The following is a 17067-nucleotide window of genomic DNA, read 5'->3' on the forward strand; positions in this document are numbered from 1 at the left end:
AAGTAACTTTTGTAACTTTTGGGAACTGCTTAGCAAGGCTTTGCAATAACGCTGAATTAACTGCTTTTTTCTTTCACTGTAGCAAGGCTTCACGATAAAGCAGAGTTAACCTTTTTTTTTTTTTCCCTTGTGTGGGCTCTGGTTTGTATGTTGGAATCTCTTTAAAAAAAGAACCGGTTACATAATTAGCGATGAGGATGGGATTCCAAAAATACAAAGCAGTGAATTGTGGACAAAGCTTGCTCAGTGGAGCGCACAGCTGCACCAAGATTGCGCTGTCCCCCACACCGGTGAATAGTGCATGGGACTTGGTCAGTAGAGAGCATAGCTGCCCCAAGATTGCGCCCTCCCTCTATGGGGGCATTGGAACTGCACATGGTCAGAGCATTGTCTCCCTGAGATAGAAGTGCTGTTTTTGTATGTCTGCTGTGTAAGTGTGTGTGGGCGCCAGCTTATACCTGCTGATCAGCATGTGTGCTCCTGTTTGGTTTTTGTTGTGTGCAGTGTCGTTAGGTGACTCCTCTTGAACTGGTGTTCTGCCCGGTGTGGTACTGTTCTCGTACGCAACTAGGGCTGACACCCCATCATGCGAAGAGCTTGTATATACACAATGTTTAGACGTAAGGACAAGGAGGAGGCGAGCGCGCCCCAGGTAGATAGACCAGGGTGGATCATGGAGTCATGGTGTACCTTGTGAGATAAGTGGGAAACCTGCACTTGTGTGGGGCCGGAACCCTGGGGGGCTGTAGAACTGATGGAAGTCCTGAAATATTTGGGGGGGGTTTCACCAGACGACACGCTTGTGCTCTCGGGAATGGCTCACCCATGCAGGGCGTATGGCTGGTTGTTTGTTGTTTGCCTATAAGATCATGGTTGATTGGGAAAAGGAGTTGAGCCAAAACCTACAAGATGCTTTGCAGGAGAATGAGAAACTTAAGGCTGAGCTCTTGTTGCAAAGGCAGACTTTTATGTCAGCTGTAAGTGATGGAGAAAAATGACAGGAACAATTAGAAGGGAAATGTGCCACGTTAGCACAAAAGTATGCTGTATGCGCTGTGAGAAAGCAACAGAAAAAGGAAAATAGGGAAAGAGACATCGGACCGCGCATACAGGCGATTATGAAGGATCCCAATTGGGACTCCAAGACTTGGGATGGAAATATTTGGAACACGAGCGATAGTGATGAGGAGGATCAGGACCACACAGAGGAAAAAACACACACACACCCCGAGGCAGGTGTGCGAGCAGCCCCAGTGTTTAAACATAAACTCTTGATGGAGGGAAATGGGCAACAACTCTGTACAGATGAGTTAACTGACTTCAGTCCCGAAGAAATAAAAAATCTACTGGAAAAATACAAACAGAAGCCTGGGGAAAGGCCACAAAATTGGTTAGTGCGATTAATGGAGGAGGGAGGTGACACTGTTTTGGTAGACGAGGTACATGTAAAAAAGTTTATGGCTCTTACCCCGGATCCCTATGTACAGTCTGCTTTAAGATGCGTAGGTGAAAATCCAAGAAATATCGTGGAAGTGGTGGCAGATGGTATGTCCGATCGGTACACTAATGATGGGGCCTGGCCTCCTGGTCCACGCAAATGGACAACCTTACGACAAGCCTGCAGATTGTTATAAAACAGAAGGCATGAAACTAGCCGTGTTGATGGGGTCACCCGAATTGTATTTGCAGCAGCCATTAACCCCCGTCATCCAGAACATCATATTGGAAGGATGCCCAAAGGGGTGGAAGCTGTATTTGATTCCTGTTTTGTTGGCTGAACAGGGGAACCCTATTGAACAAATAATTGAAAAACTAAACCAACTAGGGGATCTCCCCGGACTGGACAGTACTAGCGGGAAAGGAGATAAAGGGAAACAACAATCACGGCCACCCCGTAGGGATGATAGCGACCTAGGGGAGCATAAAAAACTGTTTAGGCTGTTAGTAGAAAGGGGATTAGACCGCAGGGTGATAGATGGGGAACCCTTGCATGTGTTAAGACGGCTAGCACAGGAAATGCACCAGAAAAAGATACGAAACATTGCTTATGGAGGGCAGGGGGCAGACGATGCGGCCTCCCTTTCTCAGAAATTTACAGAAATATCATTGGGGCATCCAGATATCCCGTCTTTTGGGGCAGTTCAGCCATCTGCGCCCCCAGAGGTCGAGCCCTCCCTGTATCCATGGAAAGATGCAAGGGAGGTGCAACAGCGCCTCAAAGAGGACTGAAGGTTAGACCAAGTCCCCGTGCTGGATTGCCGTGTATTACGATATGACCCTCGACCCTTTACTCGCTGTATCATATGGTGGTCTTCTACCAATAAGCAAGGGGTCAAGGCATTAGTAGGTACGGGGGCGGAGGTCACAATTATACACGGGAATCCACAGAAAATGAGGGGCACTACCAGCCCGGTATGAGGGTTGGGGGATCAACCAGTGATCGGCACCTTGACCAAATTAAAATTACAGATTGGGGATTGGGACCCCCGAGTTTACCAGGTATTAGTGGCCGAGATTGGAGAATATATTCTCGGGATGGACATACTGAAGGGGACAACTATGCTACTAGAAGGGACATTATGGGCTTTTGGCACCACCCGATGGCTCCATTCTCGAGCCATCACAGTGGGCAAAGTTCAGGACCCAGCTCCTATACCTATTGCATCCCAGGTTGTGAACATGAAACAATATAAGATACCGGGAGGATGAGAAGAAATACAGAATACAATCAATGAATTGTTGGAAGCAGGTGTGGTTAGATATACCCATTCACCGTTTAATAGCCCTATATGGCCGGTGAAGAAACCTGATGGCAGCTGGTGTATGACAGTGGACTACCGAGCTGTAAACAAAAATACCCCACCAATTACAGCAGCTGTACCTGAAGTAGCTACCTTGGTGCATCAAATACAAGCCCATAGTGGTACATGGTATGCTGTTATAGATGTGGCCAATGCATTTTTCACTCTACCAATCCCTACAGAAACTCAGGATCAATTTGCTTTTACCTGGAATGGCAATCAGTACACTTTTACCAGACTACCGCAAGGCTATAAGCACAGCCCGACCTTTTGCCATCAAGCTATACATCAAACATTAAAAAAGGTTGTACCCGAGACTGGTGTACAAGTTCTCCAATATATTGATGATATATTTGTACAAGGACAGACTTTTGACCAAGTCCAAACCCAATTGGATGCGATTATTAAATTACTGAGACAAGACGGGTGGGCAGTGAACCCAAAGAAAACTCAAGGACCTGCACAGGAAGTAAAATCTCGTGAGACCCCACCTGGAGTACTGCGTCCAGTTCTGGAGCCCCTACTACAAGAGAGATATGGACGTGCTGGAACGTGTCCAGAGGAGGGCCACGAGGATGATCAGAGGGCTGGAGCACCTCTCCTCTGAGGACAGACTGAGAGAGTTGGGGTTGTTCAGTCTGGAGAAAAGAAGGCTCCGAGGAGACCTTATAGTGGCCTACCAGTATCTTAAGGGGGCCTACAAGAAAGCTGGTGAGGGACTTTTTAGGATGTCGGGTAATGGTAGGACTAGAGGGAATGGATTAAAACTAGAGATGGGACGATTCAGACTGGACGTTAGGAAGTTGTTCTTCACCATGAGGGTGGTGAGACACTGGAACAGGTTGCCCAGAGAGGTGGTGGAAGCCCCATCCCTGGAAGTTTTTAAGGCCAGGCTGGACGGGGCTCTGAGCAACCTGATCTAGTGGGAGGTGTCCCTGCCCATGGCAGGGGGGTTGGAACTGGATGATCTTTAAGGTCCCTTCCAACCCTAACAACTCTATGATTCTATGAATTGTCTGGAACCGTGGGGTACAACACACACCCAATAAAGCATTAGAGACTATAAGAAATTGGCCACAACCCGCTGATAAGAAGGGAGTGCAGAGATTTTTAGGCGCAGTCGGGTACTGGCATTCATACATTCCAGGGTTAGCAGTATTACTAAAGCCACTATATAGAGTCACGAGGAAAAAGGCGCATTTTGAATGGACCAATGTGCAGCAACGTGCTTTTGAGCAAGTAAAGGAAACTATTCAACATCACATGGAATTACACCCAATCCAAGCAGGAGCTGTAGAACTCCAAGTAACCTTAGAACAGAATGTGGCTCTGTGGAGTCTGTGGCAATTACAGGAGGGACGCAAGCGACCACTAGGGTTTTGGTCAAGAAGGCTTACAGGAGCTGCAGAAAGGTATACGGCCTTTGAAAAAGCATTACTAGCAGTCTATTGGACTCTATTAGATACAGAAGAAAGGACAATAGGGCATGAGGTACTAGTGCGATCAGCAGTACCCATTGTCTCGTGGGCTTTAGCGCCCACAGTTAGTCATAAAATAGGACACGCTCAAGAATCCACAATTGTAAAAATGAAATGGTATATTCAAGAACGTGTGAAACCCGTCACTCAGGGGGTACACCAGTTACACGAATTAGTGAGTCAAGGCGTCGTAGGTGAGGCCGAAGGGAAGCATAACTAGCATAATTACCAAATTGGGCGTTGGGGCATGCCATATGAGCAGCTCACAGATAGTCAAAAGCGACATGCCTGGTTCACCGATGGTAGTGCAGGAATAAAACATGGTAAACCGATGTGGAGGGCAGTTGCTCTCCAGCCAGTTTCGAAAACACATCTAAGCATGGAGGGTACTAATGGAAGTAGCCAGCTAGCAGAATTAATCGCTGCATGGCAGGCGATAGAAGCCACTCCAGAAAATACCATTTGTTACCTTTACACAGATTCATGGGCGGTGGCTCAGGGACTAGTTAATTGGTTAAGCAAATGGCAAGCAGATGACTGGCACCTTGGTACCAAAGAAGTCTGGAGAAAAGAATACTGGATAAGAATTTGGGATCTTTTACAAACTTGGGAAGTGCGTGTTTTCCATGTAAACGCACATGTTAGAGAACAATCAGAAACCACGCAGTGGAATGCTGAAGTAGATCAGCTGGCACGTGTGGCAGTGCGAACAGCCACACAAAATAAGGATGAACAAATACAGCTGGCCCGGTGGGCGCATGATAAGGCTGGGCATGCGAGCCGGGACGCTACATTAGCGTGGGCTTGACAACGCGGAGTCCACTTACTTCAGGATGTAGTGACAGAAGTGTTACACCAATGTGAGGTATGCTCGCAGCTTAAGGCACGATTGTTCACTCAGCCCCTAGGCCACATAAAGCGCGGCCTTCAACCGTCTGAAATTTGGTGAATTGATTACATAGGACCACTACCTGAACAGACGACAACGATATATATGTGTGGCTGTTGATACCTACTCTGGAGTGTTGGTAGCTGTAGCCAGCATATATGCCAATGTGTACACCACAATTCGTTGTCTAGACACCATTGAACTGTATTATGGAACTCCAATCGCAATGCAATCGGAAAATGGATCTCATTTTAAAAACAACAAGGTAGCACAATGGGCTGCTGAGTGGGAGGTACAATGGGTATGGCACCCGCCATACCACCTGCAAGGTGCAGGCCTTGTAGAACGTTTAAAGGGCATGCTAAAACAACAACTAGGGAGACTAGGAGAGGCTTTCGTAGCCGGGAAAAGCGGCTAGCTCGTGCCGGAACCGGCAGCTCGGGGGTGGGCTGCTGACGCGGCAGGGGCGGAGACAACGTCACACGCGGCAGTTCTAAACGGGCGGTCCCGGAGTCAGGACGCAGGTTACTGTGCACCCAGCACATGGGCAGCCAGTGGGCGTCACCACGACACCGCAGCGGGAGCGAGCGAACAGGGAGCAGCATTTCGCACGGTAGGTCACTGAAAGCCTTGCGTCTAAGCTGAGCACAGGCTGGGCAAGCACAAGCAGAGGAACATCGGCGTGCAGGGGCACGGGCTCACGGCGTGTGGGAAGCTGACAGCGGAGATTCATCACCTCCCGGCACAAGAGAAGAACACGGCCGCAAAATGGTCAAAAGCTGCTGCAAGAAAGAATGTGGGAACTCAGACTGAGCCCCCGTGCAAGCATGTGGCTGTGCAGGTCTTAGGCTGCAATGAGTGCCTGAGCCTGGCACTGCTCTCTCAGGGAGCCGGAGACACTGCCTGTATACGGTGTGATCAAGTAAATGATTTGCTCAGGCAGGTGGTTGAACTGAGGGAAGAGGTAGAAAGGTTAAGAAGTATTAGAGACTGTGAAAATGTAATAGATTGGTGGAGCCATACCCTGAGGCAAAGGCAGCAGGAAGAGGCTCTATCGGAAGTGGATGATCCCCTTCCCTCCTGTCACCAGGCAGAAGGAGAGGACTCAAGGGATAAGGGGGAGTGGAGTCAGATCCCTCCTCAGAGAGGCAAGTGCAACCCCTCACGGCCCCCCTCACCACCCCAAGTGCCCTTGCATGATAGGTATGGGGCTTTGGAAATCGAGGACCAGGCGATTGAGGATGGAGAGGATGATCCATCCAGTGAGTTGCCCAGTGCTAGTCACTCACCCCCATGCCTCAGGACTTCCTCAACCAAGAAAGAAAGGTGATTGTAGTAGGTGACTCCCTTCTGAGGGGAACAGAGGGCCCTATTTGTAGACCAGACCCATCCCACAGGGAAGTCAGCTGTCTCCCTGGGGCCAGAATTAAGGACATATGGAGAAAACTCCCTTCCCTGGTTCAGACATCAGATTACTACCCACTACTGATATTTCAGGTAGGTGGTGATGAGGTAGGTACCAGAAGTCTGAGGGCAATGAAGAATGACTTCAGGGCCCTGGGGCAGCTGGTTAAGGGATTGGGAGCACAAATAGTGTTCTCCTCTATCCCACTAGTTGCAGGGGTTGATGAGGTGATAAATAGGAGGAGCCAGCAAATTAACTCCTGGCTCTGAGACTAGTGCATCCCGCAGGACTTTGGCTTTTTTGATCATGGGCTGATCTACAGGAAACCAGGCATGCTGGCAACAGGTGGGGGAAGCCTAACCCGAAGGGGAAGAAAGAGACTGGGACAAGAATTAGCAGGGCTCATTCATAGGGCTTTAAACTAGGTTTGAAGGGGGATGGGGATGAAACCAGGACTACAAAAGTGGTGCCTGGGAGCAGCATACCAGTGCTTCTGGGTACAAGTGTTAGCAAGGTCTTGCAATCTGTCTCAGTGATGGTGGGGGATGGTGATTTGTGTGGTAGCAAAGACATGAGGGGTAGTGATAATTTGGGAACTACAGAAGTGTCCGAGCATGATCAGGTGCGAATTAGGTCTTGTCCCCCCAAGGAAGTAGCAGGACAGTTAGCCCAGCTGAAGTGCATCTACACTAATGCACGCAGCATGGGGAATAAGCAGGACGAGCTGGAGGCCATTGTTCAGCAAGGAAACTATGATATAGGTGCCATCACAGAAACGTGGTGGGAAGACACGCACAAGTGGAGTGCGGTAATCGATGGCTACCAACTTTTCAGAAGGGATAGGCAAGGAAGGAGAGGTGGCGGGGTGGCCCTCTATGTTAGGGAGAGTTTTGAATGTCTGGAACTTAACAGTGTGAATGACAGTGTTGAGTGTGTATGGATAAGAATTAAGGGGAAGGCCAACAAGGCAGACATCGTGGTGGGAGTTTGTTATAGAGCCCCCCAACCAGGATGCAGAATCTGATGAAGTATTCTATAAGCAGCTGGCAGAGGTCTCACAATCATTTGCCCTTGTTCTTGTGGGGGACTTCAACTTCCCAGATGTCCGCTGGAAATATAACACAGCAGAGAGGGAACAGTCCCGGAAGTTCCTGGAGTGTGTGGAAGACAACTTCCTAACGCAGCTGGTGAAGGAACCAACTAGGGGAAGTGCCCTACTGGACCTACTGTTTGTTAACAGAGAAGGTCTTGTGGGGGATGTAAAGGTTGGAGGTCGTCTTGGGCACAGTGACCATGAAATGGTAGAATTTTCAATTCTTGGAGAGGCAAGGCGGGGAGTCAGCAGAACTGCCACCTCGGATTTCCGAAGGGCAGACTTTAGCCTGTTTAGGAGCATGGTTGAGAGTGTCCCTTGGGAGGCAGTGTTGAAGAGCAAAGGTGCCCAGGAAGGCTGGTCATACTTCAAGCAGGTGCTCTTAGAAGCACGGGAGAAGGCCATCCCCGTGTCCCGAAAAACGAGCCGACGGGGAAGTAGACCAGCCTGGCTAAATAGAGAGCTTTGGCTGGACCTCAGGAAAAAAAAGGAAAGCTTACATTCTCTGGAAAAGGGGCTTAGCAACTTATGAGGATTATCAAGATATAACAAAGCTATGCAGGGGGAAGATTAGAAGGGCCAAAGCTCAATCAGAACTCAGCTTGGCCACTGCAGTTAAAGACAACAAGAAGAGATTCTTTCAGTATATCAATAGAAAAAGGAAGACTAGGGAAAATGTAGGCCCACTGATGAATGAGACGGGTGCCTTAGTGGTGGAAGACACGGAGAAGGCAGAGCTACTGAATGCCTTCTTTTCTTCAGTCTTCACTGCCAAAGCTGCCTCTCACGAATCCCATACCCTGGAGGCAAGGGGGAAGGTCTGGAGAGAGGAAGATTTTTCCCTTAGTTGAGGAGGACCGGGTCAGAGACCACTTGGCCAATCTGGACATTCACAAGTCCATGGGCCCTGATGGGATGCACCCGCGAGTGCTGAGAGAGCTGGCAGATGTTATCGCTAGACCACTCTCCATTGTCTTTGCAAGGTCATGGGGAACAGGAGAGGTGCCTGAGGACTGGAGGAAGGCTGACATCACTCCAATCTTCAAAAAAGGCAAGAAGGAGGACCCAGGGAACTACAGGCCGGTTAGTCTCACCTCTGTCCCTGGGAAGGTAATGGAGCGACTCATTCTGGATGTCGTCTCCAAACAAGTAGAGGAACAGGAAGTCATTGGAAGTGGTCAGCATGGATTTACCAAGGGTAAATCATGCTTGACCAATCCGATAGCTTTCCATGATGTTATAACTGGTTGGCTGGATGAGGGGAGAGCCGTAGATGTCATCTACCTTGACTTTAGCAAGGCTTTTGACACTGTCTCCCATAACATCCTCATTAGGAAGCTGAGGAAGTATGGGCTAGATGAGGTGATGGTGAGGTGGATTGAAAGCTGGCTGAGTGACAGAACTCAGAGGGTTGTGATCAGCGGCACAGAGTCTAGTTGGAGGCCTGTAACGAGTGGTGTCCCTCAGGGGTCAATACTCGGTCCAATTTTGTTCCGTATATTCATTAATGACCTGGATGATGGGACAGAGTGTATCCTCAGCAAGTTCGCTGATGATACCAAGCTGGGAGGGGTGGCCGACACTCCGGAGGGCCGTGCTGCCATCCAGCGTGACCTGGACAGGCTGGAGAGCTGGGCAGAGAAGAACTTAATGAGGTTCAACAAAAGCAAGTGCAAGGTCCTGCACCTGGGAAGGAAGAATGCCAAACACCAGTATAGGTTAGGGGTGGACCTGCTGGGAACTAGTTCTGAGGAGAAGGATCTGGGGGTCCTGGTAGACAGCAAATTATCCATGAGCCAGCAGTGTGCCCTTGTTGCCAAAAAGGCCAATGGAATCCTGGGCTGCATAGGGAAGACTGTGGCCAGTAGGTCGAAGGAGGTCATTCTGCCCCTCTACTCTGCACTGGTGAGGCCACAACTGGAATACTGCGTCCAGCTCTGGGCTCCCCAGTTCAAGAGAGACAGGGAACTGCTGAAGCGAGTCCAGCGAAGGGCAACTAAGATGACTGAGGGACTGGAGCATCTCCCTTATGAGGAAAGGCTGAAAGAGCTGGTACTCTTTAGCCTGGAGAAGAGAAGGCTGAGGGGAGACCTTATTATGGCATACAAGTATCTAAAGGTCGGGTTTAAGGAGGATGGAGCCAGGCTCTTTTCAATGGTTCCCAGTAACAGGATGAGGGGTAATGGGCACAAGCTGGAACATAGGAAGTTCCGATCAAATATGAGAAAAAACTTCTTTACGGTGAGGGTGACAGAGCACTGGAACAGGCTGCCCAGGGAGGTTGTGGAGTCCCCTTCTCTGGAGATTTTCAAGACCAGCCTGGATGCAGTCCTGAGTAATGTGCTCTAGGCAATCCTGCTTTAGCAGGGGAGTTGGACTAGATGATCTCTAGAGGTCCCTTCCAACCTTCATGGATTTTGTGGATTCTGTGACTATACCCGATGGGTAGAGCACCTGTCTACTGCTGTGAGGATCTTAAACAATCGCGTGGTGGCAGGAGATCAGACACCCTTATTGCTCATGAAAAGCCAACACGTTAGGCTGATGAGACTTCCACTTACCCAGGTACATTATAGTAGTGGCCTAGAATTTACAGTAACTGCCAAGAAAGGTTTTTTAGTCATTCATATCATGCAATCAGTAACGATTGCAGACAACCACATTCAATGGCTGTTCCCAGATGTGACTATTACGGTAGAATCAGAGCATCAGGTATTCCTTTTTTGTGTGTTACATCCCTGACACATAGCCAGTGGTTTCACACTAGTGAACCCAATGACTCCAAGATACCGCCGGGCCATTTCTTTGGGAATACAGAATACTACATCTACCAGTCGGGAATTGAGTACAGGGCCGTTGGCCTATATTTACTTTTGGGTAATGCCCCCACTTTGTATCACCAGCCCCCCCATACCAAAGATATTCACAGGTGCACACGTCTGGTATCAAGCCCCAGGAGAAGTGAGGCCCATTGCAGCTGAAGTAGCGGCAGCCGATGACACACAGGCAGTCACGATAGCGGTACCAGGAGAAGCACAGTGGCTACGCGTGCCTGCTCAGCAATTACGGCGCAGAGACTAAAAAAAAAAAAAAAAAAAAGAGGGGGGGACCGACTCTAACCATTTCTACTGTTTATATCGTGAACACACTACCCCTGTGATCAAAACATATTGTTGTGTCCCAACTACGGACCACGGGGTGGCATGTATAAGGGATAATAGAGGATGGTCCGAGTGAAACACAATGGAAAATTACTAGCTGAACCAAACCCAGTATACGTGCCGAGGGGAAGGGGGGGGGGGGGGGGGGTGGGGAAAGGAACTCAGTACTGTTGTTGCAGAAACTATGTCCTAATGCAGTGAAATGCCGAAGTTAAGACTCAATAGCCTTGGTGACTATTAAGCAGGTATTCTTTATTGCAGCGCCGGGCACACAGGGGATTGGTCCACCCAATGTGCGCTGACTGATTTAGTTGTACAGTTTAAATACATACTATGTATGCATATTCACTAGTTTTCCAAGAAATGATTACCTATTCATTAACTCATTATTACCGGTTACTGCCCACTCCTGCATGCGCACTGGAGTCTCTCGGTGGTCTTCAGAGACATCTGGTGGTCATTTACTTCCTCCATTCCTCTTCATCGTTGTGACTTCTGGGTGAACTGCAGGCCTCTGCTCTACTCCTTTATTCTTGCTGGCGCATCAAAAGTGTTAGCTTTGACTAGTCTCTGCATTCCTCAGTAACCCTGGGCCCCTTGTTTTGAGAGATAAGCTTCTACTACAAGGTTATATTGTCCTAAAGCATTCTTTCTTAAAAAAAAAAAAAAAGGAGATAAATTCTGACATTTAGTACAACTGTTGCATCTGCTCTTTGTACAGCCTTAAAGCATCCAGTCTCCTAAATTAAGCTGACACAAAAACAGAGATGGTACATTCAAATGCACTTTGGGCACTATTATAGAATCATAGGGTTGGAAGGGACCTCTGGAGATCATCTAGTCCAACTCCCCTGCCAGAGCAGGGTCACCTAGAGCAGGTTACACAGGAATGCATCCAGGAGGGTTTTGAATGTCTCCAGAGATGGAGACCCCACCACCTCTCTGGGCAGCCTGTTCCAGTGCTCTGCCACCCTCAAAGTAAAGAAGTGCCTCCTCATGTTTAGGTGGAACTTCCTATGCTCAAGATTGTACCCATTACCTCTTGTCCTGTCGCCGGGCACCACTGAAAAGAGCCTGGCCCCATCCTCCTGACACCCACCCTTTAAGTATTTATAAGCGTTGATAAGATCCCCTCTCAGTTGTCTTTTTTCCAGACTGAAGAGACCCAAATCCCTCAGCCTTTCTTCATGAGAGAGGTGTTCCAGTCCCCTAATCATCTTGGTAACCCTTTGCTGCACCCTCTCCAGCAGTTCCCTGTCCCTCTTGAACTGGGGAGCCCAGAACTGGACACAGTACTCCAGATGTGGCCTCACCAGGGCAGAGTAGAGGGGGAGGATGACCTCCCTCGACCTGCTGGCCACACTCTTCTTGATGCACCCCAGGACGCCATTGGCCTTCTTGGCCACAAGGGCACATTGCTGCCTCATGCTCATCCTGCTGTCCACCAGGACTCCCAGGTCTCTTTCCACAGAGCTGCTCTCCAGCAGGTGAGCCCCCAACCTGTACTGGTGCATGGGGTTATTCCTCCCCAGGTGCAGCACCCTACACTTGCCCTTGTTGAATTTCATAAGGTTTCTCTCCACCCAACTGTCCAGTCTGTCCAGGTCTCTCTGTATGGTGGCACAGCCTTCTGGTGTGTCAGCCACCCCTCCCAGTTTTGTGTCATCAGCAAACTTGCTGAGGGTGCACTCTATCCCTTCATCCAGGTCATTGATGAATATGTTGAACAGGACTGGACCCAGTAATGACCCCTGGGGAACACCACTTGTCACGGACCTCCAACTAGACTCTGTGCCCCTAATCACAACCCTCTGAGCTCTGTCTTTCAAGCAGTTTTCTATCCACCCCACTGTCCATTCATCTAACCCACACTTCCTAAGCTTCCCTATGAGGATGTCGTGGGAGATGGTGTTGAAAGCCTTGCTGAAGTCAAGGTAGACCACATCCACTGCCCTCCCCTCATCTATCCATCCAGTCATGCCATCGTAGAATCACGGAATCACGGAATCACGGAATCTTCAGAGTTGGAAGGGACCTCTAGAGATCATCTAGTCCAACTCCCCTGCTAGAGCAGGGTTGCCTAAAGCACATCCCTCAGGGCTGCATCCAGGCGGGTCTTGAAAATCTCCAGAGAAGGGGACTCCACAACCTCCCTGGGCAGCCTGTTCCAGTGCTCTGTCACCCTCACTGTAATGAAGTTTTTCCGTGTATTTGAATGGAACTTCCTATGTTCTAGCTTGTGCCCATTGCCCCTTGTCCTGTCGCTGGGAACCATTGAAAAGAGCCTGGCTCCGTCCTCCTTAAACCCACCCTTTAGGTACTTGTAAACATTAATCAGGTCTCCCCTCAACCTTCTCTTCTCCAGGCTAAAGAGTCCCAGCTCTTTCAGCCTTTCCTCATAAGGGAGGTGCTCCAGTCCCACAATCATCTTGGTTGCCCTACGCTGGACTCGCTCCAGTAGTTCCCTGTCCCTCTTGAACTGGGGAGCCCAAAACTGGACACAGTACTCCAGTTGTGGCCTCACCAGTGCAGAGTAGAGGGGAAGAATGACCTCCCTCGACCTACTGGCCACAGTCTTCCCTATGCAGCCCAGGATGCCATTGGCCTTCTTGGCGACAAGGGCACACTGCTGGCTCATGGATAATTTGCTGTCTACTAGGACCCCCAGGTCCTTCTCCTCAGAGCTGCTTCCCAGCATGTCTGCCCCTAACCTATACTGGTGTTTGGCATTCTTCCTTCCCAGGTGCAGGACCCTACACTTGCTTTTGTTGAACCTCATTAGGTTCTTCTCTGCCCAGCTCTCCAGCCTGTCCAGGTCACGCTGGATGGCAGCACGGCCCTCTGGAGTGTCGGCCACCCCTCCCAGCTTGGTATCATCAGCAAACTTGCTGAGGATACACTCTGTCCCCTCATCTAGGTCATTAATGAATATATTGAACAAAATTGGTCCAAGTATTGACCCCTGAGGGACACCACTCGTTACAGGCCTCCAACTGGACTCTGTGCCGCTGATCACAACCCTCTGAGTTCTGTCACTCAGCCAGCTCTCGATCCACCTCACTGTCACCTCGTCTAGCCCATACTTCCTCAGCTTCCTAATGAGGATGTTATGGGAGACAGTGTCAAAAGCTTTGCTAAGGTCAAGGTAGATGACATCTACGGCTCTCCCCTCATCCAGCCAACCCGTTATAACATCATAGAAAGCTATCAGATTGGTCAGGCATGATTTGCCCTTGGTAAATCCATGCTGACCACTTCCAATAACTTCCTGTTCCTCTATGTGTTTGGAGACGACATCCAGAATGAGTCGCTCCATTACCTTCCCAGGGACAGAGGTGAGACTAACCGGCCTGTAGTTCCCTGGGTCCTCCTTCTTGCCTTTTTTGAAGATTGGAGTGATGTCAGCCTTCCTCCAGTCCTCAGGCACCTCTCCTGTTCCCCATGACCTTGCAAAGACAATGGAGAGTGGTCTAGCGATAACATCTGCCAGCTCTCTCAGCACTCGCGGGTGCATCCCATCAGGGCCCATGGATTTATGAATGTCCAGCTTGGCCAAGTGGTCTCTGACCCGGTCCTCCTCAACTAAGGGAAAATCTTCCTCTCTCCAGACCTTCCCCCTTGCCTCCAGGGTATGGGATGCGTGAGGGACGGCTTTATCAGTGAAGACTGAAGAAAAGAAGGCATTCAGTAGCTCTGCCTTCTCTGTGTCTTCCACCACTAAGGCACCCGTCTCATTCATCAGTGGACCTATATTTTCCCTAGTCTTCCTTTTTCTGTTGATATACTGGAAAAATCTCTTCTTGTTGTCTTTAACTGCAGTGGCCAAGCTGAGTTCTGATTGAGCTTTGGCCCTTCTAATCTTCCCCCTGCATAGCTTTGTTATATCTTGATAATCCTCATAAGTTGCTAAGCCCCTTTTCCAGAGAATGTAAGCCATCCTTTTTTTCCTGAGGTCCAGCCAAAGCTCTCTATTTAGCCAGGCTGGCCTTCTTCCCCGTCGGCTCATTTTTCGGGACATGGGCATGGCCTTCACCTGTGCTTCTAAGAGCACCTGCTTGAAGTATGACCAGCTTTCCTGGGCACCTTTGCTCTTCAACACTGCCTCCCAAGGGACACTCTCAACCATGCTCCTAAACAGGCTAAAGTCTGCCCTTCGGAAATCCGAGGTGGCAGTTCTGCTGGCTCCCCGCCTCCCTTCACCAAGAATTGAAAACTCTATCATTTCATGGTCACTCTGCCCAAGACTACCTCCAACCTTTACATCCCCCACAAGACCTTCTCTGTTAACAAACAGTAGGTCCAGTAGGGCACTTCCCCTAGTAGGTTCCTTCACCAGCTGTGTTAGGAAGTTGTCTTCCACACACTCCAGGAACCTCCGGGACTGTTCCCTCTCTGCTGTGTAGTATTCCCAGCGGACATCCGGGAAGTTGAAATCCCCCACAAGAACAAGGGCAGGTGATCGCGAGACCTCTGCCAGCCGCTTATAGAATACTTCATCAGTTTCTACATCCTGATTAGGGGGTCTATAACAAACTCCCATCACGATATCTGCCTTGTTGGCCTTCCCCTTGATTTTTATCCATACACACTCAACACTGTCATTTACAGTGTTGAGTTCCAGACATTCAAAACCGCCCCTAACATAGAGGGCCACCCCACCACCTCTCTTCCCTTGCCTATCCCTTCTGAAAAGCTGGTAGCCATCAATTACAGCACTCCACTTGTGTGTGTCTTCCCACCACGTTTCCGTGATGGCAACCACATCATAGTTTCCCTGCTGCACAATGGCCTCCAGCTCGTCCTGCTTATTCCCCATGCTGCGTGCATTAGTGTAGATGCACTTCAGTTGGGTTAATTGTCCTACCACTTTCTTGGGGGGACAGGCCCTGATTTGCACCTGATCATTCTCGGACACTACTGTAGTTACCAAATTATCACTACTCCTTGTGTCTATGCTGCCACACAATTCACTATCCCCCACCATCGCTGAGACAGGCTGCAAGACCTTGCTATCACTTATACCCATGAGCACTGCTATGTTGCTCCCAGGCACCACTTCTGTGATCCTGGTTTCGTCCCCATCCCCCATCAAACCTAGTTTAAAGCCTTATGGATAAGCCCTGCTAATTCTTGTCCCAGTCTCTTTCTTCCCCTTCGGGTTAGGCTTCCCCCACCTGATGCCAGCATGCCTGGTTTCCTGTAGATCAGCCCATGTTCAAAAAAGCCAAAGTCCTGCCGGACACACCAGTCGCGGAGCCAGGAGTTAATTTGCTGGCTCCTCCTATTTATCACCTCATCAACCCCTGCAAATGGTGGGATAGAGGAGAACACTATTTGTGCTCCTGATCCCTTAACCAGCCGTCCCAGGGCCCTAAAGTCATTCTTCATTGCCCTTAGACTTCTGGTACCTACTTCGTCACTGCCTACCTGAAATATCAGTAGCGGATAGTAATCTGATGACTGGACCAGGGAAGGGAGTTTTCTCCATATGTCCTTAATTCTGGCCCCAGGGAGGCAGCTGACTTCCCTGTGGGATGGGTCTGGTCTACAGATAGGGCCCTCTGTTCCCCTCAGAAGGGAGTCACCTACTACAATAACCCTTCTTTCTGTCTTTGTTGAGGACGTCCTGAGGCGTGGGGGTGAGTGACGAGCACTGTGCATTTCACTGGATGGATCAGCTTCTCCATCCTCAATCGCCTGGTCCTCAATTTCCAGAGCCTCATACCTATTACGTAAGGGCAGTTGGGATGGTGAGGGGGGCCGTGAGAGGTTTCGCTTACCTCTCTGAGGAGGGATCTGACACCACTCCCCCTTATCCCTTGAGTCCTCTCCTTCTGCCTGGTGACAGGAGGGAAGGGGATCATCCACTTCTGATAGAGCCTCTTCCTGCTGCCTTTGCCTCAGGGTATGGCTCCACCAATCTATTTCGTTTTCACAGTCTCTAATACTTCTTAACCTTTCTACCTCTTCCCTCAGTTCAACCACCTTCCTGAGCAGATCATTTACTTGATCACACCGTATGCACACAGTGTCTCTGGATCCCTGTGGGAGCAGTGCCAGACTCAGGCATTCATTACAGCCCGAGACCTGCACAGCTACATGCTTGCAGAGGAGCTCAGTCTGAGTTCCCACGTTCTTCCTCGCAGAAGCTTTTGACTGTTTTGCGGCCATGTTCTTTTCTCGTGCCGGGAGATGGAGGATCTCTGCTGTTCGCTTCCCTCGCGCCCTGAGCCGGTGCCC

At 49.7% G+C, this 17067-nt stretch overlaps 1 pseudogene; it reads left to right on the forward strand.

The window, feature by feature from the left end:
• Window positions 1-1118: 1118 nt before the first annotated feature.
• On the forward strand, window positions 1119-5087 carry LOC128901888 (uncharacterized; annotated as a pseudogene).
• The last annotated feature ends 11980 nt before the right edge of the window (window positions 5088-17067 follow it).

This window comes from Rissa tridactyla, chromosome W (genome assembly GCF_028500815.1).
Source record: "Rissa tridactyla isolate bRisTri1 chromosome W, bRisTri1.patW.cur.20221130, whole genome shotgun sequence".
In the NCBI taxonomy this organism is placed as follows: Eukaryota; Metazoa; Chordata; class Aves; order Charadriiformes; family Laridae; genus Rissa; species Rissa tridactyla.